Source organism: Rhinoderma darwinii (genome assembly GCF_050947455.1).
Source record: "Rhinoderma darwinii isolate aRhiDar2 chromosome 2 unlocalized genomic scaffold, aRhiDar2.hap1 SUPER_2_unloc_6, whole genome shotgun sequence".
NCBI classification, from domain to species: Eukaryota; Metazoa; Chordata; class Amphibia; order Anura; family Rhinodermatidae; genus Rhinoderma; species Rhinoderma darwinii.
The window spans coordinates 399,044-419,772 of NW_027461729.1; the positions used below are offsets into that span (position 1 = coordinate 399,044).

At 44.0% G+C, this 20,729-nt stretch overlaps 2 non-coding genes and 1 pseudogene across 2 annotated transcripts; all 3 read left to right on the plus strand.

Moving 5' to 3' along the window:
- Positions 1-4,564: 4,564 nt before the first annotated feature.
- Positions 4,565-4,762, plus strand: LOC142681809 (U2 spliceosomal RNA). The gene has a single exon (XR_012853663.1). It is a non-coding gene; the product is annotated as a U2 spliceosomal RNA (small nuclear RNA).
- A 6,452-nt stretch (positions 4,763-11,214) lies between these two features.
- Positions 11,215-11,385, plus strand: LOC142681797 (U2 spliceosomal RNA; annotated as a pseudogene).
- Positions 11,386-17,971: 6,586 nt separating this feature from the next.
- On the plus strand, positions 17,972-18,159 carry LOC142681773 (U2 spliceosomal RNA). Its single transcript, XR_012853644.1, has one exon. It is a non-coding gene; the product is annotated as a U2 spliceosomal RNA (small nuclear RNA).
- The last annotated feature ends 2,570 nt before the right edge of the window (positions 18,160-20,729 follow it).

Sequence of the window (20,729 nt, forward strand, 5' to 3'; positions counted from 1 at the left end):
CTCTATTTTTCAGGGATGCCAAACTTCTGCAGGGCCTGCGGTACCTATGGACATACCAGTTTTAACTGCGATGTCACCTGTAGAAACTGTGGAAGCAAAGAGCACAATATGAGAGAGTGCACACAAGAGAAAAAATGTAATTTTTGCCAAAAAACTGGTCATCTGTACTATTCTTGTCCCCATAGGTACCGAGGCGAAGAAAATGAGCAACCCGAGGCGCCCCCACGTGCTCCACCAGCAGACCAGTCCCACCCCCTGGGAGAGGAGCATGCCGGGGCAGCGAAGGAGCAGCGAGGCACCTGGGCTTCAGTGGTGCGAAGTAATGGAGCCAAAGCGGGTGCCTCGCGGCCAGCAACCTCTGAGGAAAGGATGGAGCCCAATGCCAAAGAAAAAAGGCAATCTAAGAGGAAGGCGGAAAAGGAGCAGGCCACCGATGATACTGGGGCATCCCAGAGGGCTGGTTGTCCAGTGGGTGCCGGGCCTGCTCCTGTTCCTGGGTCTCAGGAGTCTGACTCCGAGCAGGAGAACTGGGTAGCGGTGGGTCCCCGAAAAAAGGGAAAACAGGAGCGTGCTGGTAGGAGGGAATCAGGGGAGGAGCAGATGGACACAACCGTGAAAAAAAGTGAGGCTCCTCCTAGGACCACCTCCTCGCCTGACCTGGTGAGGAGGGTGGGCACTGTTCCCTCCCAGATACCGGACACCCCGCCATGTGCGCAACCTCCCCCTCTAAGACGGCGTCATCAGAGCCTGGGGGGAGAGGCGGGGCCCTTGGGGGACCCACCCGAAATGGACCTACGTGGTCACCCAGTTGAGACCCAGGTGACGCTAGGCGAGATTGGGCTCCCCTTGTATGAGATAAGAGTTGCTGGCACGGCCCTCAGTGAAGGTAGTTCCTCTCCCTTTTCGTCCCTCTTTGCAGGCGATTCGGACGAGGGTGGGGATATGAGCGCAAACGAGAGTTCTGGTAATGCTGGTGGAGGAAATGTCTGATTTTAAGTTCCACGAATATTTATTATTTTAAAATCAAGACGCTATTTTAATCTCCACAATGTCAGAAGTAAAGGGAATCTCCCTCAACGTGAGGGGCGCCAAGTCCAAAGTTAGAAGGGTTGCTCTCTTAAGCTTTTTAGCTGGCCTGGCAGCCTCTGTTTTTTTCCTGCAGGAGTGCGGCATTCCCCATATGATGAAGTACCATAAATACCAAGAGGATTGGAAGTATGGTCCATCAGTCTGGTCTGGATCTAACGAGTCCAGATCAGCAGGGGTCGCCATTCTTTTTAAGGGAAACGTTTTAATCGATTTTATCCAAGAGATTCTTCCAGGACGTATTTTATTGGTTAAGGCTTTTATTGACGGTGTGAAATGGCAGTTTTTAAATTTTTACGGCTCACCAGATAAAAATGAAAGAGCAGAAATGTTAGCGATTTTACCTCTTTTTATTAACACGACTGAGCCTTTTATCCTCGCAGGTGATTTTAATTGTATCCTGAGGGGGGAACGCCGGCTTACCAGCGCTACAAGCAGAAACTATGACAAGACCTCTGGACTGCTCAAAGATATGGTGGGTGATTTTAAATTAAAAGACGTTTATAAAGAGTGTAACAGGAGCAGTCCAGAGGAAGCCGGCGTTACCTGGAGCAACGCCACCTGTAGCTCCAGGATAGATTTTATATTTTGTAATGAGAATCTACTGCCTTTTAAATGTGAAGTTTTAACCAATGTTTTTTCCGATCACAAGCTTTTATCATTTTATGTAAAGCGTGATTTTAATAACATTATTAGTAAAAAGTCCTGGAAGTTAAATGTTTCCCTTTTAGATGATCCACAGATTTTTACAGATTTTATTGAATTTTACAAAGAGAGTAGGCGGGTGAGAGACACACGGGCTCCCATCACCGCATGGTGGGAGAAAATGAAAAGGAAAATAAAAGAATTTTTTATTAAAAAAAGCGTGGCGAAAGCTAGAGAGAAGCAAGCTTTTTTTAAAATTCTCAACACCCGCCTACAGACCCTGTACAAGATGAGAGAACACGAGATAGAGGTACAAGACGACATCGCCAACTTAAAAAAAGAGATAGCTCAGTGCCTGGAGCAGAAAGGTAAAGAAATTATATTTCGTTCTAAAGTACAGCACGTGGAAGAGAACGAGACCTGCTCCAGGTACTTTTTTAAGAAAATGAACAATAAAAAAGCTATTCTTAAAAATATTGATGGGGTGTCGGATGTACAGGGTCTTTTAAGTAAAGTTCATGAGTTTTATACTGACCTTTTTAATGTGAAAACTGTGGATCGTGATTTTATGCGTGACTCGCTGAAGGAGATTACCACTGTTTTAGACCCTGTCTCCCAGAATTTTTTATTGCAGGAACTGTCGGAGCAGGAGATTTTAGAGACAGTGAAGAGTTTTAAAGCAGGTAAAGTTCCTGGCCCGGACGGTATACCCAGCGAGTTTTATGTCAAATTGTATGATATTTTAAAAGATGATCTCTTAAACCTTTTTACCGAAGTCTTTCATTCCAAGATGCTGCCTAAGTCCTGGCGGAAGGGTGAGGTCTCCTTGCTATACAAAAAAGGTGACATCGCAGTTTTAGAGAATTGGAGACCAATAACCCTTCTGAATAGTGACTACAAAATAATGGCAAAACTATGTGCAAACCGTTTAAAAGCCATAGTACCCCACATCATACACTCTAACCAGGTGTGTGGGGTGCCAGGCCGCAGCATCTGGGAAAATATTAATTTAATAAAAGATGCGATTGAAGACACAAAATCTAGAAACGGAAAATTAGCCATTTTATCCATAGATTTTCAAAAAGCTTTCGACCGAGTATCGCACTTTTATCTTTTTAAGGTTTTAGAGCGGATGGGTATACCTGAAGGTTTTTTACTATCTATTAAAGCCTTTTATAAAGATTGCACAAGCAAAATTTTAGTAAATGGTTTTAAGACACAGGACGTTCTTTTAAACTCTGGGGTGAAGCAGGGGTGTCCCTTGTCCCCACTGCTTTTCATATGTGCACTAGAGCCTCTGCTATGCGCAATACGCCGTGATAAACAAATACGTGGAGTCCCCCTGCCAGGGGGAGGCGGCATAGAGGCTAAAGCAGTGGGGTACATGGATGATGTGGCGATACTTTGTAGGGACACCCTGTCGCTTCAGAAAGCCCTAAAACAAATTGAGTTTTATTGCTGTGCTTCCGGTTTTAGAATAAATTTCAGCAAAAGTAATATTTTAAGAATAGGAAGCATGGTTTTTAGAGACGTACCCGTTCCTGTGTCAGATACTATTAAAGTTTTAGGTATCTCCTTCAGTGAGCACGACAATGGTTTTATAAGTTGGGACATGGTGGCGCAGAAGGTAAACAATAAAATTTGTATGTGGAATATGAGGAAACTCACCATGGAGGGAAAAATTTTAATCATAAAAATGGTCATTTTACCCCTTCTTTTATATACAAGCATGGTGTTCCCTCCCCCAACAGTTTTATTACGAAAAATAACAAAAGCATGTTTTACCTTCTTTTGGAGTTCCAGGATGGAGAAATTGAAACGAGAAACGGTAATAAAGTCCAAACCAAAGGGTGGCAAAGATTTTCCTGATTTTAATAGGTTTCTTTTAATTAAGTTCTTTAGTTTCTGTTTTAATTCCCTTTTTAAAGAGCACTATTGGTCTTACTTTTTACGTTTTAATACTGGGTTTTTTATGCGGAGGTTTGGTTGGTTTAACATAATTTTATCCTCACCATACGCTTTTAAATTACCAGCAAACTACGTAATTTTAGAAAAAATAGTGGCTCTCTTCAATTTAAAAGGGAAGACCGTGAATGAACTTAAGAATAGCAAAAAACTAATAAAAGACCTGAGAGAGAGCGAGACGGTCAGCAATGTAGAGAATTTTAATACGCAACGATGTGCTTTTATTTTCAAAATGATTAATGTGTTTTATCTTTTTAATGCACAGATGGACCTGGCCTGGAGCTGCGTTCATCAATGTCTTCCATGCCGGGCATTCCAGTACAGAAGAGGATTCGCGAGGTCTGCCGTCTGCCCGAGGGAAGGCTGCCAGGCCGAGGAAACTATAAGACATATTTTTTGGACATGTGACTTTGCAAAACAATTTTGGAAAAAAATATTCCCTCTTTTGGTGAAGATGGCAGACCTAAAGGACTTAAACTATGAAGATATTTTATACGGACTTTTTGGATGCCCAACCGCGAGTCAGAAGATAATTGCATGGAAGACGATGAACTGCGCCAAAGAAGCTCTATGGAAGGCCAGGAACATCCTCCATTTTAAGCACGACGTTTTATCGGTTGATGATGTTTTAGGTCTTTGTTTTAGTGAGATGTATATTTATTTTTTATTAGACAAAAAAAGGAATGCCACCCTTCTAAATAAATGGTTTGTGACTGACTGGAACTCCAAATAAATAAAGATTTGCCCCATGTCCCTCTACATAAATTTTATGAAAATTTGATTTTACTATTGTTACAATGTAAAAATTATTTGTATGTATCTGTGTAACTAAAATGTGTTTTATTGTAAAATTGGAATTTTTATAAATAAATCATTGACACCCCCGCGAGGGGGTAGCCAACTGAAAAAAAAATCTGTTCTTATCAGTTTAATATCTGATACGTCCCCTATCTGGGGACCATATATTAAATGGATTTTTAGAACAGGGAGATGGAAATAGAGCTTGCTCTGTCCACTCCACGCATTGACCTGGTATTGCAGTATTTCCAGGACCGGTGCACCCTTTCCTTATGTGTTTACTAAAATCAGATTCCAAAAGTGCTTTTTGTGTTTGCCATTGTTTTTGTCTTTCGGATGGGATCTCCCCTTTTAATCCCATTATTTCAACACCTGTTGGACAATGCATTTGTACAGTCATGTGTGATAATGAGCTAATTTATTAAATGCAATTAATTAATACATTGCCACCTCTTGTTTTGTGTCGTCTGTGTTTCTGTGTTTCCGGCATTTCACATTGGAACAGCTCATTCACCTTCCTTGTCTTCTCTCCGCCCTCCCTCCTAGGTAGGTTAAAGAGCTGCACCTGAGCCAGCCACTGATTGATGCAGCACCATAGTCAAATAGTGGAGTGGAGTAGGGGAAAAGGAAACAGCCATTAAAGCAGCCAGCCCGCCCGCCCGCCCGTCACAATGGACCTACCTGTGTACACTAGATGGATGTGATGGAATGTACTGTGGTCCCTACATTTCAAGAAGAAGTAAGAATTGCAGTTGCAACAAACCCTTGCTTGCCTACAAAGAGAGCAGCAATTTGGATTTGTTACTATGTTACCTGGAAGAATAACAAACTGTGCAAGGATGGAGGTTGTAGGAGCAAGGAGAACAAGTTGTCTGTAAAGTTGGTGGATGCCTATTTTCCATTTTGCAGTCCCTTGTCTCCCTCTTGTGGCCTCCTGGAGGCAACTAGCTGTGCAAAAAGAAGACAGCCTGGGGGCCGGCTGTTGCAGTGTTGCCCTCTCAGGCAACACTGAGTGACTGACTGAGCCGCACCGTCTTATATAAAGTTCAGACGGAACTTTGCACGTGTCATAGTGGAGACCTCAGGAGCCAGAGCCAGCTTTCTGACATCATAATGGGGCCTCAGAGATAAAAGCCTGGGCCCAGGCAGTGTTGGTCAGTGCTGCTCAGCAGGCAGCACTGGACTGGATTAAAGCTGATACAAGGTGTGAAAGGAGAAGGGGTGGCAGTGGGCATGCACTTACTGCTGCTGCTGCCAGTGTTTGCATGGCAGGAGGGCATTTGGGTGTTGCCAGGAAGGCGTTTTTATGTCGATTCCTCCTCTTTCAGCACTGCATTGTGGTGCAAGCAAAAGAAGCAAATCCTGTCTTGCTTCCTCTCCGGCCTTTATTCACCTCTCGCGTAGCTGTGAGTGTGTGTGAGCCTGCAGGGCCCCATGGAATTGCCTAGGAGTAGGCTGAATCGCTGCAAGGGGTGAACAGCAGTATTGGGCAGGCTCGGTCAACGCGCGGCCCGTTCGGGTTATCGCTTCTCGGCCTTCTGGCTAAGATCAATTGGATTTATCCAGGAGACTTGTCATGAGGTGCTTCCTGTACCCTTTCTCTCGGCCTGGGGGGATCGTCTGGGTTCATAGCCCAGACTTCACCCCCCTGTCGCTATTGGGAGAAAGGCCTAGTCCGGGAGCAACGGGAAGGGATCCCCAGGCAATCGGCCTGTTTCCTGCCAGACGGGAGAGATGCCAGCCAGGATTTCGTACGCATCGGGTGAGGCCCGGATGAAGAATACTATTCGTATTGAAGTGGAGGAAAGACACAGACCAAAGAAGAACTTGGAATTTATCGCCAGAGAAGTGCTTTTGGGTTCGCTTGGACTACATCACAGGGATATTTTTTGCTTCCAGGACAACGAAGCCAAAGGAACCCACACCATCACCTTCCAGGATCTCGGGTGCTGCCAGAACGTCGTAAAGAAGGTAAACGAATTAATGTATGATGAAAAGTTTGATGGACTAGAGTTCGTATTACTTTTTGCCTATGATGAGATCCCTCTGGTAGTCTATCTCTACAATCCCCATGTAGAGACTGATGATATAACCACTTACCTTCAGAGATATTGTGATGACGTAAAATTTATGAACAAAATTAATAATGCTGTTGGATTTTGGGGAGGCAAGCGAAAATTTTTGGTCCGCTTAAAAAAAGACCCAGAGGGAATCGGAGGCATGCAGCACCCACCCTCTACCGTAGTTATTGGGAAAAGCAGAGGTTATATATTTTACCCGGGTATGCCCACATATTGCCGGCAGTGTGGACGCTTTGGACATACCCAGGTTTCCTGCAAAGATGAGAAGTTGGATAGGTGCAATAATTGTGGCCAATACGGACATCAAATGAAGAGTTGCCCCAAAGAGAGACTGTGCAATTTATGTGGGGGCAAGGGCCACATGTTCAGGGATTGCCCCAGCAGAGCCAGGAATCGTACCTACGCTGACACGGTGAAGAGTTTTGTGAAATCCACACCTGGGTCAGAGCCAAAGCGATCTTCAGTAGCGTCTGCTGAGGATCGGGTGATGATGACCCAGGGCGCCAGACAAGAGACTGTGATTTCAAGACCGGAGCCAATGTCTGCTGAATCTCTATCAGTAGACAAGGCGATGAAGGTCAAGGGCGCCTCCTGTAGCAGGAGTGCGGTTGGGACAGAGCAGGAGCCTGACACAGTTCCTGGTCAGGCCTCTGCTTGTAAGTCCCGTGGTGTTGCCATCAGTGGGTCAGAGCAGAGGGTCTCCATAACTTCAGTGGAGAGCCCTGCAATGACGACCCCAAATACCAGCCGCAAGTCCGAGCAGAAATCCCTTTCAACACCAGAGGGAGGAGCTATGCAAATGACCTCAAAGTCCCAACGTGAGAAGAGCCAGCCTAGGAAGGAGACTTCGCTGAAGACCCTTGACGACCGCTCTGAGGACCACCAAAACATCGTGGAGGAGATGGAGTCAAGCATTCCAGAGGGTGAGAAGAGAGCAGCCTCCAGTGAGCGGGGAGGAGATGACAGCGATGAGAGGGAGAATGAACCAGTAAGGAAGTGGCGGAGGGGAGTGGAACTTGACTCCCCGGATATCTGCTTGGCCGATGACGATTTGTGGTTGGGGCCGGTGACCTATCAGTTGTCTGCTTCCAACCCCCAGAACATCCAGTCGCCTGGGTCTCCTGAGCAGGAGATCTTTGGTGGGCTAGACATCCAGGAGTTTAGTTGTGGCTCGAGCATGGACGATCCGCCACCATAATATGTGTAATGCCTCTCGTCAATGTCGTCTCACTGAACGTGAGACTATTAAAGAGCCCCGCTCGTAGGGCTGCTTTGTTTTCCTTCCTAGAGACTGAGGACTTTGATTTCTGCTTGTTACAGGAGTGTGGATTTCAACACGCAATAGACTATTCGGACATTAAAAAAGATTGGAAGCTGGGTCCTTCCGTGTGGTCCGGCTCCAATGAAAATAGATCTGCTGGGGTAGGACTGCTCTGCCGTGGCTTTTCTACTATTATTCATTCTGTGACTGAGATTTTACCTGGCAGAGCAATAGTAGTCCACCTGAATTTTAATGGTTTTATGTTTCGTATTTTAAATGTATATGCCTCTCCTGATAAGCAGGAGAGGGCGGAGTTAATGCAAATTTTACCATTGTTTTGTGTTGGGTCATCCCCCTTATTAGTAGGAGGAGATTTCAATTGTATATGTGAAGGAGAATGCCGGCAGGGGGGTGACCCTCTCCGCAAACTAGATAAGACCTCTTACCTGCTTAAGAATTTTTTATGCGATTTTAAGCTGAGGGATGCCTGGAAGTTGCTCTTGCCGGCAGACCTAGGCCACACATGGTCCAATGGGAGAGTGGCTTCTAGGATCGATTTTATATTTTTATCAGAGGATTTTAACCCAGTGAAATTTGTTTTAATATCTAATATATTTTCTGACCACAAACTCTTGCAGGCTAAGATAGAGTTTAGTGGTGAACTGAAGGTAAATAAGGGCCTCTGGAGGTTGAGCACGCACCTGCTGGAGGATCCTCTGACTCAGCTGGAATTTGGCCAATCCTACCAGTGTTGGCAGCAGCAGAAAAACCCCGACATACCAATGCTGACCTGGTGGGAAGAAATAAAAACAAAAATTAAGTTATTTTTTATTAAAGCAGGTAAGAGGAAAGCAAAAGAAAAGAAGCAATGGTTTTATAATTTTAATACAAGGTTGCAAACACTTTTTAAATTCAAGGAGCTGGGGATAGATGTGAAAGAAGATATTGAAAGTATGAAAGCAGAAATTAAGAAATGTTTAGAGCAAAGAGGTAAACAAATTATTTTCAGATCCCGAGTTCAACATCTGGAGGAAGGAGAAAAATGTTCCAGATTTTTCTTCAAAAAAGTTATGGATAAAAGAGATGTGATTTTAAACTTGGAGGGTCAAACCTCTAGGGAAGGTATTTTAAAGTCTGCTCATGATTTTTACCAGCTCCTTTTTAATGAAAAGTGTATTGATATGTCCTTTTTAACAGATGCTCTTAATGTCCTTGATCTTAAGTTAGATGTTTTAGACCAGGAGGTTTTATCACGTGATATCAACTTAGAAGAACTTTTTACTGTTTTTAAAAGTTTTTCTTATGGGAAAGCTCCTGGTTCAGATGGACTTCCCATCGAATTTTATCTAACGTTTTGGGACATTTTAAAGGACGACCTTTTTGTGTTATTTAAAGATGCTTTTACTGTAAATATGTTGCCGGTTTCATGGAGGAGGGGGGTAGTGTCTTTGATTTTTAAAAAAGGAGATCGGACTCTGCTGGGGAACTGGAGACCTATCACCCTCCTAAATATGGAATACAAAGTAATGGCCAAGATAATTGCAAACCGGTTAAAAATAGTGATCAGCAAAATTATACATCCGGACCAGGTTTGTGGGGTTCCTGGGAGAAGTATTACTGAGACTTTAAATATAATCCGTGATGTCATATGGTATTCAAGAGACCGGAGTCAAGGTTTAGCCCTCCTAGCGCTAGATTTTGAGAAGGCTTTTGACAGAGTTTCACATTTGTACCTTTTTAATGTTTTAAAGAAAATGTCAATCCCTGAGATGATTTTAAGTCGTATTAAGGTTCTATATAAGTCTTGTTTTAGCCAAATTTCTATTAATGGGTTTTTAACCGAAAATGTGGTTTTAAAATCTGGAGTGAAGCAGGGGTGTCCGCTCTCCCCGATTTTATTTATATGTGCAATGGAGCCCCTATTGTGTCAGATACGCAAGGACAAAGTCATCAGAGGGGTTCCTATCCCTGGAGGAGGTGGCAACCAGGTAAAAGTGTTGAGCTATATGGATGATGTGACAGTAGCATGTACAGACCCTGCTTAGCTCAAAAGAACCTTAAGGTGCACAGAGTTTTTTAGCCAGGCTTCAGGTTTTAAATTAAACGTTGCAAAAAGTGAATGTCTGAGCGTTGGAGCTTGGGACGCCTCCCAGACTCCGGAAATTAGCATAAAACAAGATAAAATAAAAATTCTTGGTATCATTTTCAAAGAAACAAATGATGGGATTGACAATTGGGATGAGATTTTATGCAAAATGGAAAAAAAGATCTCTTTCTGGAACCTTAGAGAATTGACGATGGAGGGCAAGGTACTAATAATAAAAATGATCTTACTGCCGCTAATGTTATATGTGGGAATGGTTTTCCCTCCATCGGATGTTTTGATAAAAAAACTAACCAGAATTATATTTATGTTTTTATGGGGTTCAAAGATGGAAAGATTAAAAAGAGATCATATGTACAAAAGCAAGTTGAATGGTGGAAAAGATGTCCCTAATTTGCATATTTTCTTTTATGTAAAATTTTTCTGCTTCTGTTTTAAATGTTTTAATTCCAATGGCGTTTTTAGTTGTTTTTTAAAGTACGCTGCCGGTATGGTTTTTAAAAAATGGTGTATGCCTCCGTTGAATTCCCCTGTTCTTTTATGCCCCCCAAAGCATTATGTGATTTTAGAAAAGACTATACGAACATTTCATTTAAAGGACCAAGAAAGCGACGTTTTAAAGGACCAGAGGAAACTGTCTGCAATTCTAAGGGGGAATGAGGAGGTTATCCCTGTGGCAAACTATTCCCAGACGAGGTCTAGACAAGTATGGCGGAACGTCTTTGGGAAATTTCTCGCAAATGGACATATAGACCTTGCCTGGATGATGGTCCACCAGTGCCTCCCAACAAGAGACTTTCAGCACAGGAGAGGCCTGGTGGCAAGGGCAAAATGCCCAAGAGACTCTTGTGTGAATGATGAATCTGTGCTACATTTATTTTGGAACTGTCCTTACGCACAAGAAGTCTGGAGGAAAGTCGGCGTGCTTTTAAAATGGACTTGTGGATTAAAAGATCTAACATACGAATATATAATTTACGGACTATTTAATTGCCCAACTTTTAAACAATACATGGTTTGTTGGAGTATGATAAATTGTCTTAAAAACGCCATTTGGAAAGTCAGAAATATTTTACTTTTTAAACGTGATTTTATTTCTGTGGACGAATGTATTAAACTTGCTTTTAGTGAAATGTACATATATTTTTTAAGGGACAGGAAAAACTATGGTACAAGAGATGCAAATAGTGCTTGGAATGTACAATTATGGAAAACAGTTTTATATTAATGTACATATTGTATTTTATTGTATGACGAACTTGTGAATCAATAAAATCTTTGTTGAAACCTTATCTGTTCTTATCAGTTTAATATCTGATACGTCCCCTATCTGGGGACCATATATTAAATGGATTTTTAGAACAGGGAGATGGAAATAGAGCTTGCTCTGTCCACTCCACGCATTGACCTGGTATTGCAGAATTTCCAGGACCGGTGCACCCTTTCCTTATGTGTTTACTAAAATCAGATTCCAAAAGTGCTTTTTGTGTTTGCCATTGTTTTTGTCTTTCGGATGGGATCTCCCCTTTTAATCCCATTATTTCAACACCTGTTGGACAATGCATTTGTACAGTCATGTGTGATAATGAGCTAATTTATTAAATGCAATTAATTAATACATTGCCACCTCTTGTTTTGTGTCGTCTGTGTTTCTGTGTTTCCGGCATTTCACATTGGAACAGCTCATTCACCTTCCTTGTCTTCTCTCCGCCCTCCCTCCTAGGTAGGTTAAAGAGCTGCACCTGAGCCAGCCACTGATTGATGCAGCACCATAGTCAAATAGTGGAGTGGAGTAGGGGAACAGCAAACAGCCATTAAAGCAGCCAGCCCGCCCGCCCGCCCGCCCGTCACAATGGACCTACCTGTGTACACTAGATGGATGTGATGGAATGTACTGTGGTCCCTACATTTCAAGAAGAAGTAAGAATTGCAGTTGCAACAAACCCTTGCTTGCCTACAAAGAGAGCAGCAATTTGGATTTGTTACTATGTTACCTGGAAGAATAACAAACTGTGCAAGGATGGAGGTTGTAGGAGCAAAGAGAACAAGTTGTCTGTAAAGTTGGTGCATGCCTATTTTCCATTTTGCAGTCCCTTGTCTCCCTCTTGTGGCCTCCTGGAGGCAACTAGCTGTGCAAAAAAAAAGACAGCCTGGGGGCCGGCTGTTGCAGTGTTGCCCTCTCAGGCAACACTGAGTGACTGACTGAGCCGCACCGTCTTATATAAAGTTCAGACGGAACTTTGCACGTGTCATAGTGGAGACCTCAGGAGCCAGAGCCAGCTTTCTGACATCATAATGGGGCCTCAGAGATAACAGCCTGGGCCCAGGCAGTGTTGGTCAGTGCTGCTCAGCAGGCAGCACTGGACTGGATTAAAGCTGATACAAGGTGTGAAAGGAGAAGGGGTGGCAGTGGGCATGCACTTACTGCTGCTGCTGCTGCTGCTGCTGCTGCTGCCAGTGTTTGCACGGCAGGAGGGCATTTGGGCGTTGCCAGGAAGGCGTTTTTATGTTGATTCCTCCTCTTTCAGCACTGCATTGTGGTGCAAGCAAAAGAAGCAAATCCTGTCTTGCTTCCTCTCCGGCCTTTATTCACCTCCCGCGTAGCTGTGAGTGTGTGTGAGCCTGCAGGGCCCCATGGAATTGCCTAGGAGTAGGCTGAATCGCTGCAAGGGGTGAACAGCAGTATTGGGCAGGCTCGGTCAACGCGCGGCCCGTTCGGGTTATCGCTTCTCGGCCTTCTGGCTGAGATCAAGTGTAGTGCTGATTACTTGTAGTCAGTGCTGCCTGGTCTTGGTTAGGAGGTGCTCAGGTACCCTCTCTCTCGGCCTCGGGGGATCGTCCAGGTTCGCCTGGACTTCACCCCCGTGCTGCTATTTGGGAGAGAGGCTTAGTCCTGAGCAACGGGTTGCGATCCACATACCCCCGTGTAGGCTTCGGCCGAAAAGGGGAGTTGCGCCCAAAGTTGCGCCTACTAAGGAGTAGCGTAACGATTCAAAAAAACCTTACTCACCATGGACGAGGATCCATGTGAGATACCGGCTTATGCCCGGATTAAAAACACAATTCGTGTAGTGCTATCGGAGGAGAAGGCGACGACCTGCGGCTTAAAATTCGTGGTGGAGACCGTACTTGTTGGTATCTTCAACATCCAGAAGCGAGAAATTTTGGCGGTGCAGGATTACCCAAGAAGGAGGACATACGACGTTACTTTCATACAGAATGGAGTATTCCGAGATCTGCTGGCGGCTTATACGGTAAAAAATGACCCGAGACTGGACGGTGTTGATTTTTATGAGCACGTTATGGACATCACTAAAATGATAGTTATAAAGATGTACTGCCCTTTTGCCGACTTAAAAGAAGTGATGTCCTTTTTATTCCCTTATTTTAAAACTGTGAAATGTATTGGCAAAGTAATGAACGAGGTTGGTGTATGGACCTCAAAGTGGAGATTCAATGTAACGTGTTATAAAGATGCCAATTTTACAGGAGGGATAATGTTGCCGCCAGCACGTTTTAAAATAGGTGATATGGCCGGAGACTTTTATTTTTCAGGGATGCCTCCATTCTGTAGGAAGTGCCAAAAGTACGGTCACACCAAGGAGTCTTGTGACAGCACCTGTAGGAACTGCGGCAGCTCTGAGCACGAGACCAAAACTTGCCCTCTGGGGAAAAGGTGCCGTTTTTGCAGCCGAGTTGGTCACCTGTATGCTACTTGTCCCCACAGATCTAAAGAGTTGGAACAACCCGAGGACCGGCCAAGGCGTCCCGAGCGGCCCGCAGGCCAGATCACCCCTGTACAAGGAGAGGAACCCCAAGGAGGCGAGCAAGATGATATGGATACCTCCAGCAGACCCCCCCAAACAGGTGACCCTAAAGAGCAGAGGCGACAAAAACGCAGAGCCAGTGATCAGCGGACGAAAGAGCCCCCCCAGGAGACTGGGGCACAGGGTAGTTCGGATGAAGCTGATCCTACTGGCCTGCAAGAGATGCTGGGTCAGCCTGTACCTGAGGCAGAGGTCCCGGGCGGAGCGGCAGCGCTCACTAAGAGACGTAGGGCGTACTCGGAGGTGGCAGCGGGGGTGCCGATGGGAGTACCTGCCAGGTTGAAGGCAGGGAAACCAGTTGACGTGCCCCCGGAAGCGACAGCTGAAGGTCCCCCCCCTTCCAGACAGTTGGGGGATATAGGGACAGCTGCCTCCGAGGTAAGCGTGGTCCCTGAGACGTCCAGAAGCGCGATTCCTGCCCCTATAGAAGGGGAGGACGCTGCCAAAGATAGCCGAATCTTACCCGTTGAGTCCGTCTGGGACCCATTTTCAAGAAGCGCCTTAGGTATGGGGGGTCAGCTGAGTGACGGGTCTTCCTCTCTAACCTCATCGATGCGTACATTTGACTCGAGGAAATATGATGATGAGAGCTCGAGTGGGGTGTCTGGCGACGCGGAGGACTGCTGAGGCCTCCTCGGGTAAGATAAAGATAGACTGTCTCTCTCCCTTTTCCTCATGGCTGAGTTATGTGGTCTTTCCCTTAATGTAAGAAGCGTGCACTCACAGACAAGAAGAGCTGCCCTTTTCAACTACCTTTCTGTTTTTACCGCCTCAGTGTTTTTCCTACAGGAATGCTGCATACCTCACCGCATGAATTATAAAAAATATGAGGAAGACTGGAGACTCGGACCTTCAGTGTGGTCCGGGTCCAATGAATCAAAAGCCGCAGGTGTCGCCATTTTATTCAAAGGGAACGTTTTAATTGATAGTTTTTATGAAATTTTACCAGGCAGAATTTTAATGGTCAAAGCTTTTATAAACGGTGTTAGATGGCAGTTTTTAAACTTTTATGGTTCTACAGACAAAAAAGAAAGAGCAAAAATGCTAGGAATTTTACCCCTTTTTATCAATGATTCAGAACCACTTATTTTAGCTGGTGATTTTAATTGTATTTTAAAGGGGGAACGCCGGTTCTCTAATTCAGTAAGTCGAAACTATGATAAAACCCCGTCTATTTTAAAAGATATTACAGTGGATTTTAAACTTACTGATGTTTTTAAAAAATGCAATAGGGATCTACCGGAAGAGGACGGCGTCACCTGGAGCAATGTAAACTGCAGCTCCAGGATTGATTTTATTTTTTGCTCTTATCAAATACTGCCTTTTAAATGTGATCTTAATTCTAACGTGTTTTCTGACCATAAACTTTTATATTTTAAAGTTAATTTGAACGATCAAAGGAGAACTCCGAAGAAAGCCTGGAAATTAAACGTATCCCTTTTAGAGGATCCGCAAATTGTATCCGATTTTATCACCTTTTATAAGGGCTGCAGACGGGTAAGACATCCCAATATGCTAATTGTTTCCTGGTGGGAAAAAATGAAAATAAAGATAAAAGATTTTTTTATTAAAGCTGGGATGAAGAAAGCAAAAGAAAAATCTGAATTTTATGCTAATTTAAATACCCGTCTGCAGACCCAATACTAGTTCAGAGAACAGGGTATGCAGGTGGAGAAAGAGATCACCGAAATTAAAAAAGAAATCTCCCAGTGCCTGGAGCAGAGGGGAAAGGAGATAATCTTTCGCTCTAAGGTGAAACATCTTGAAGAAAATGAGACCTGCTCCAGGTACTTCTTCAAGAAAATAAATGATAAGCATACCCTGTTAAATGAGATAGATGGGGAAACAAATACCCAAAACATTTTAAAAAAGGTGCATGGTTTTTATGCGGATCTTTTTAATACAAAACATGTTGATGTTGATTTTATGAACGACTCATTGAAGGAGGTGGATGCTGTTTTAAATCCTGCTTCCCAAGTGTTTTTATTACAGGATATTACGGAACAGGAGATTTTAGAAACTACAAAGAGTTTTAAAACAGGTAAAGTCCCTGGCCCTGACGGTATACCTATAGAATTCTATGTTATATTTTATGGTATTTTAAAAGAGGATCTCCACCCTCTTTTTACCCAAGTTTTTAGAACAAAAGCCCTCCCGGGGTCCTGGAAGAAAGGCGAGGTGTCCCTGCTTTACAAAAAGGGGGACAAAACAGACATTAGAAATTGGAGGCCTATCACTTTACTAAACTGTGACTATAAAATAATGGCAAAGATATGTGCGAACAGATTAAAAGCAGTGATAGGCCAGATCATACACTCCAATCAGGTCTGTGGGATACCCGGGAGGAGTATATGGGATAATTTAAACCTTTTAAAAGATGTGATCAGTGACACGAAAGAGAGAGGAGGTAAAATGGCAATTTTATCTATAGACTTCGAGAAAGCCTTCGATAGAGTGTCACATTTTTATCTTTTTAAGGTTTTAGAAAAGATGGGTATACCGGAAGGTTTTTTACAGTCTCTGAAGGCCTTTTATGAAAATTGTACTAGCAAAATTTTAGTAAAGGGTTTTAAGACACAGGATGTCCTTTTAAATTCCGGAGTGAAGCAGGGGTGTCCCTTGTCCCCACTACTTTTTATTTGTGCGATCGAGCCTCTACTCTGCAGGTTAAGAAAGGATAAGCAGATAAGAGGAGTCCCCCTGCCGGGCGGGGGGGGACTAGAGGCTAAAGTGGTGGGGTACATGGACGATGTCGCGGTCCTTTGCAGGGACACCCTGTCATTACAGAAATCTTTTAAACAGATTTACCAATTCTGTTGCTCCTCCGGTTTTTTAGTAAATTTTAATAAAAGTAACATCTTAAATATCGGCAAAATGGTTTTAATGGACATTCCAGTCCCTGTGTCAGAGTCTGTACAAATTTTAGGAGTCTCCTTCAATGAGTCAAATAATGGTTTTACCAGTTGGGACTTGGTGGCACAAAAAGTCAATCAGAAAATTTGCATGTGGAACATGAGACAGTTAACAATGGAGGGAAAGGTTTTAATTACAAAAATGGTGATTTTACCTATTTTATTGTATCTAAGTATGGTTTTCCCTCCCCCTGAGATTTTATTGAAAAAAATAATTAAAGCATGTTTCACATTTTTATGGAACTCCAGGATGGAAAAGCTCAGGAGAGAGAAGGTAATATTACCCAAACCAATGGGGGGGAAAGATTTCCCCGATATAAAAGCATTCCTTTTAATAAAATTTTTTACTTTATGTCTTAATGCAGTTTTTAAGGAACATTACTGGTCATATTTTACACGTTTTAACACAGGTTATTTTATGAGGAGGAACGGTTGGTTCTCCACGGTTTTAAGCTCCCCGTATGCTTTTAACCTTTCTGGCCAGTATAAGATTTTAGAAAAAATTGTAAACCTTTTTAACTTAAAAGACAAAAATATTAACGAAGTAAAAAATAGTAAAGGAATTTTAAAAAAGATAAAAGAAAATGTTTTAGTAGCTCCCATCAGTAATTTTAATGAACAAAAATGCAAAGAAATATGGAAGATGGTGAGCGCTAAATATCTTTTTAACCCACAGAAAGATCTGGCCTGGAGCTGTGCCCACGAGTGTCTTCCATGCCGGGCATTCCAGCATCGAAGGGGACTGACCAACTCGGCTGCGTGTCCAAGGGGAGGATGTAGAGATGACGAGACAGTCTACCACCTATTCTGGGAATGTTTTTACGCGCAATTGATATGGACAAGAATCCTCCCCTTGGTACAGAAGATTACAGGACTTCGGAGATACACAAGTGATGGCGTTTTATATGGATGCCTGGAATGCCCAACACAGACTCGAAAAATGATGGCATGGAAGATCACCAACTGCGTAAAAGCAGCTCTGTGGGCGGCCAGAAACATTTTATTATTTAAGCATGAAGTTTTAGCTGTGGAAGATGTTTTAGCCATTTGTCTTAATGAAATGTACAAATATTTTCTTTTAGATAAAAAACTCTCTCCTGTTTTATGTAGAAAATGGTTTTTAAGTGAATGGAGTTCCATAATATGATGCCACCAAGTGCCCTTTTATAAATTGTTTTATATGACAATTTGTATTTATTTGTATTTAAACCATGATTGTAAATTTATGTAATTTTCTTTTGTAAAAAACGTATTGATTTTTTGTAAATCTGTTCAAAATTTTAAATAAACGGTTACCTCCTTTGTTGGGGTAGTCAACTCAAAAAAATCTGTTCTTATCAGTTTAATATCTGATACGTCCCCTAACTGGGGACCATATATTAAATGGATTTTTAGAACAGGGAGATGGAAATAGAGCTTGCTCTGTCCACTCCACGCATTGACCTGGTATTGCAGTATTTCCAGGACCGGTGCACCCTTTCCTTATGTGTTTACTAAAATCAGATTCCAAAAGTGCTTTTTGTGTTTGCCATTGTTTTTGTCTTTCGGATGGGATCTCCCCTTTTAATCCCATTATTTCAACACCTGTTGGACAATGCATTTGTACAGTCATGTGTGATAATGAGCTAATTTATTAAATGCAATTAATTAATACATTGCCACCTCTTGTTTTGTGTCGTCTGTGTTTCTGTGTTTCCGGCATTTCACATTGGAACAGCTCATTCACCTTCCTTGTCTTCTCTCCGCCCTCCCTCCTAGGTAGGTTAAAGAGCTGCACCTGAGCCAGCCACTGATTGATGCAGCACCATAGTCAAATAGTGGAGTGGAGTAGGGGAACAGCAAACAGCCATTAAAGCAGCCAGCCCGCCCGCCCGCCCGTTACAATGGACCTACCTGTGTACACTAGATGGATGTGATGGAATGTACTGTGGTCCCTACATTTCAAGAAGAAGTAAGAATTGCAGTTGCAACAAACCCTTGCTTGCCTACAAAGAGAGCAGCAATTTGGATTTGTTACTATGTTACCTGGAAGAATAACAAACTGTGCAAGGATGGAGGTTGTAGGAGCAAGGAGAACAAGTTGTCTGTAAAGTTGGTGGATGCCTATTTTCCATTTTGCAGTCCCTTGTCTCCCTCTTGTGGCCTCCTGGAGGCAACTAGCTGTGCAAAAAAAAGACAGCCTGGGGGCCGGCTGTTGCAGTGTTGCCCTCTCAGGCAACACTGAGTGACTGACTGAGCCGCACCGTCTTATATAAAGTTCAGACGGAACTTTGCACGTGTCATAGTGGAGACCTCAGGAGCCAGAGCCAGCTTTCTGACATCATAATGGGGCCTCAGAGATAAAAGCCTGGGCCCAGGCAGTGTTGGTCAGTGCTGCTCAGCAGGCAGCACTGGACTGGATTAAAGCTGATACAAGGTGTGAAAGGAGAAGGGGTGGCAGTGGGCATGCACTTACTGCTGCTGCTGCTGCTGCTGCTGCTGCCAGTGTTTGCACGGCAGGAGGGCATTTGGGCGTTGCCAGGAAGGCGTTTTTATGTCGATTCCTCCTCTTTCAGCACTGCATTGTGGTGCAAGCAAAAGAAGCAAATCCTGTCTTGCTTCCTCTCCGGCCTTTATTCACCTCCCGCTTAGTAGCTGTGAGTGTGTGTGAGACTGCAGGGCCCCATGGAATTGCCTAGGAGTAGGCTGAATCGCTGCAAGGGGTGAACAGCAGTATTGGGCAGGCTCGGTCAACGCGCGGCCCTTTCGGGTTATCGCTTCTCGGCCTTCTGGCTGAGATCAAGTGTAGTTCTGATTACTTGTAGTCAGTGCTGCCTGGTCTTGGTTAGGAGGTGCTCAGGTACCCTCTCTCTCGGCCTCGGGGGATCGTCCAGGTTCGCCTGGACTTCACCCCCGTGCTGCTATTTGGGAGAGAGGCTTAGTCCTGAGCAACGAGTTGCGATCCACATATCCCCCGTGTAGGCTTCGGCCGAAAAGGGGAAAAGCTGCGTAGACGTTACGTCACCAACGGGTGGCGTAACTTTCCTTGAAAACCCCTCACCATGGACGAAAGTCCTGGTGAGATACCGGCGTATGCCCGGATAAAGAATACAATCCGTGTAATTGTATCAGAAGAGAAGGCGACGACCTGCGGCCTGAAGTTCTTGGTGGAGACCGTGCTTGTTGGCATTTTCAACATTCAGAAGCGGGAGATATTGGCGGTACAAGACTATCCTAGGAGAAGAACATACGACATAACTTTTGTACAGAATGGAGTGTTCCAAGATCTGCTGGCGGCATACATGGTAAAAAACGATCCGAGACTGGACGGTATTGAATTTTACGAACATGTGTTGGACATCACTAAGATGATTGTGATAAAAATGTACTGCCCGTTTGCTGATTTAAAAGATGTGATGTCCTTTTTATCCCCCTATTTCAAAAGTGTAAAATGTATTGGCAAAATAATGAACGAAGTTGGAGTTTGGACGTCAAAGTGGAGATTTTTAGTAACTTGTTATAGAGATGCCAATACAGCAGGGGGGATAATGTTGCCGCCAGCACGCTTTAAATTAGGTGATATGGCAGGAGATCTTTTTTATACAGGAATGCCTCCATTCTGTAGAAAATGTCAAAAGTACGGTCACACCAAAGAGTTCTGCGAAAGCACCTGTAGGAACTGTGGCAGCTCTGAGCACGAGGCCAAAACTTGCCCTCTGGGGAAAAGGTGTCGTTTTTGCAGCCGAGTTGGTCATCTATATGCTACTTGTCCCCACAGATCGGAACAACCCGAGGTCCGGCCGAGGCGTCCAGAGCAGCCAGCAGGCCAGATCGCCCCCGCACAAGGAGAGGAACCAAGAGGTGAAGAGGCAGATGACATGGACACCTCCAGCAGACCCCCCCAAACAGGTGACCCAAAGGAGCAAAGGCGGTTTAAGAGAAGAGCCAGTGATCAGCGGACGAAAAAGCCCCCTCAGGAAACGGAGGAGATGGGTAGTTCGGATGAAGCTGATCCGCCTGGGCCGCAGGAGATGCTGGGTCAGCCTGTACCTGAGGCAGAGGACCCGGGTG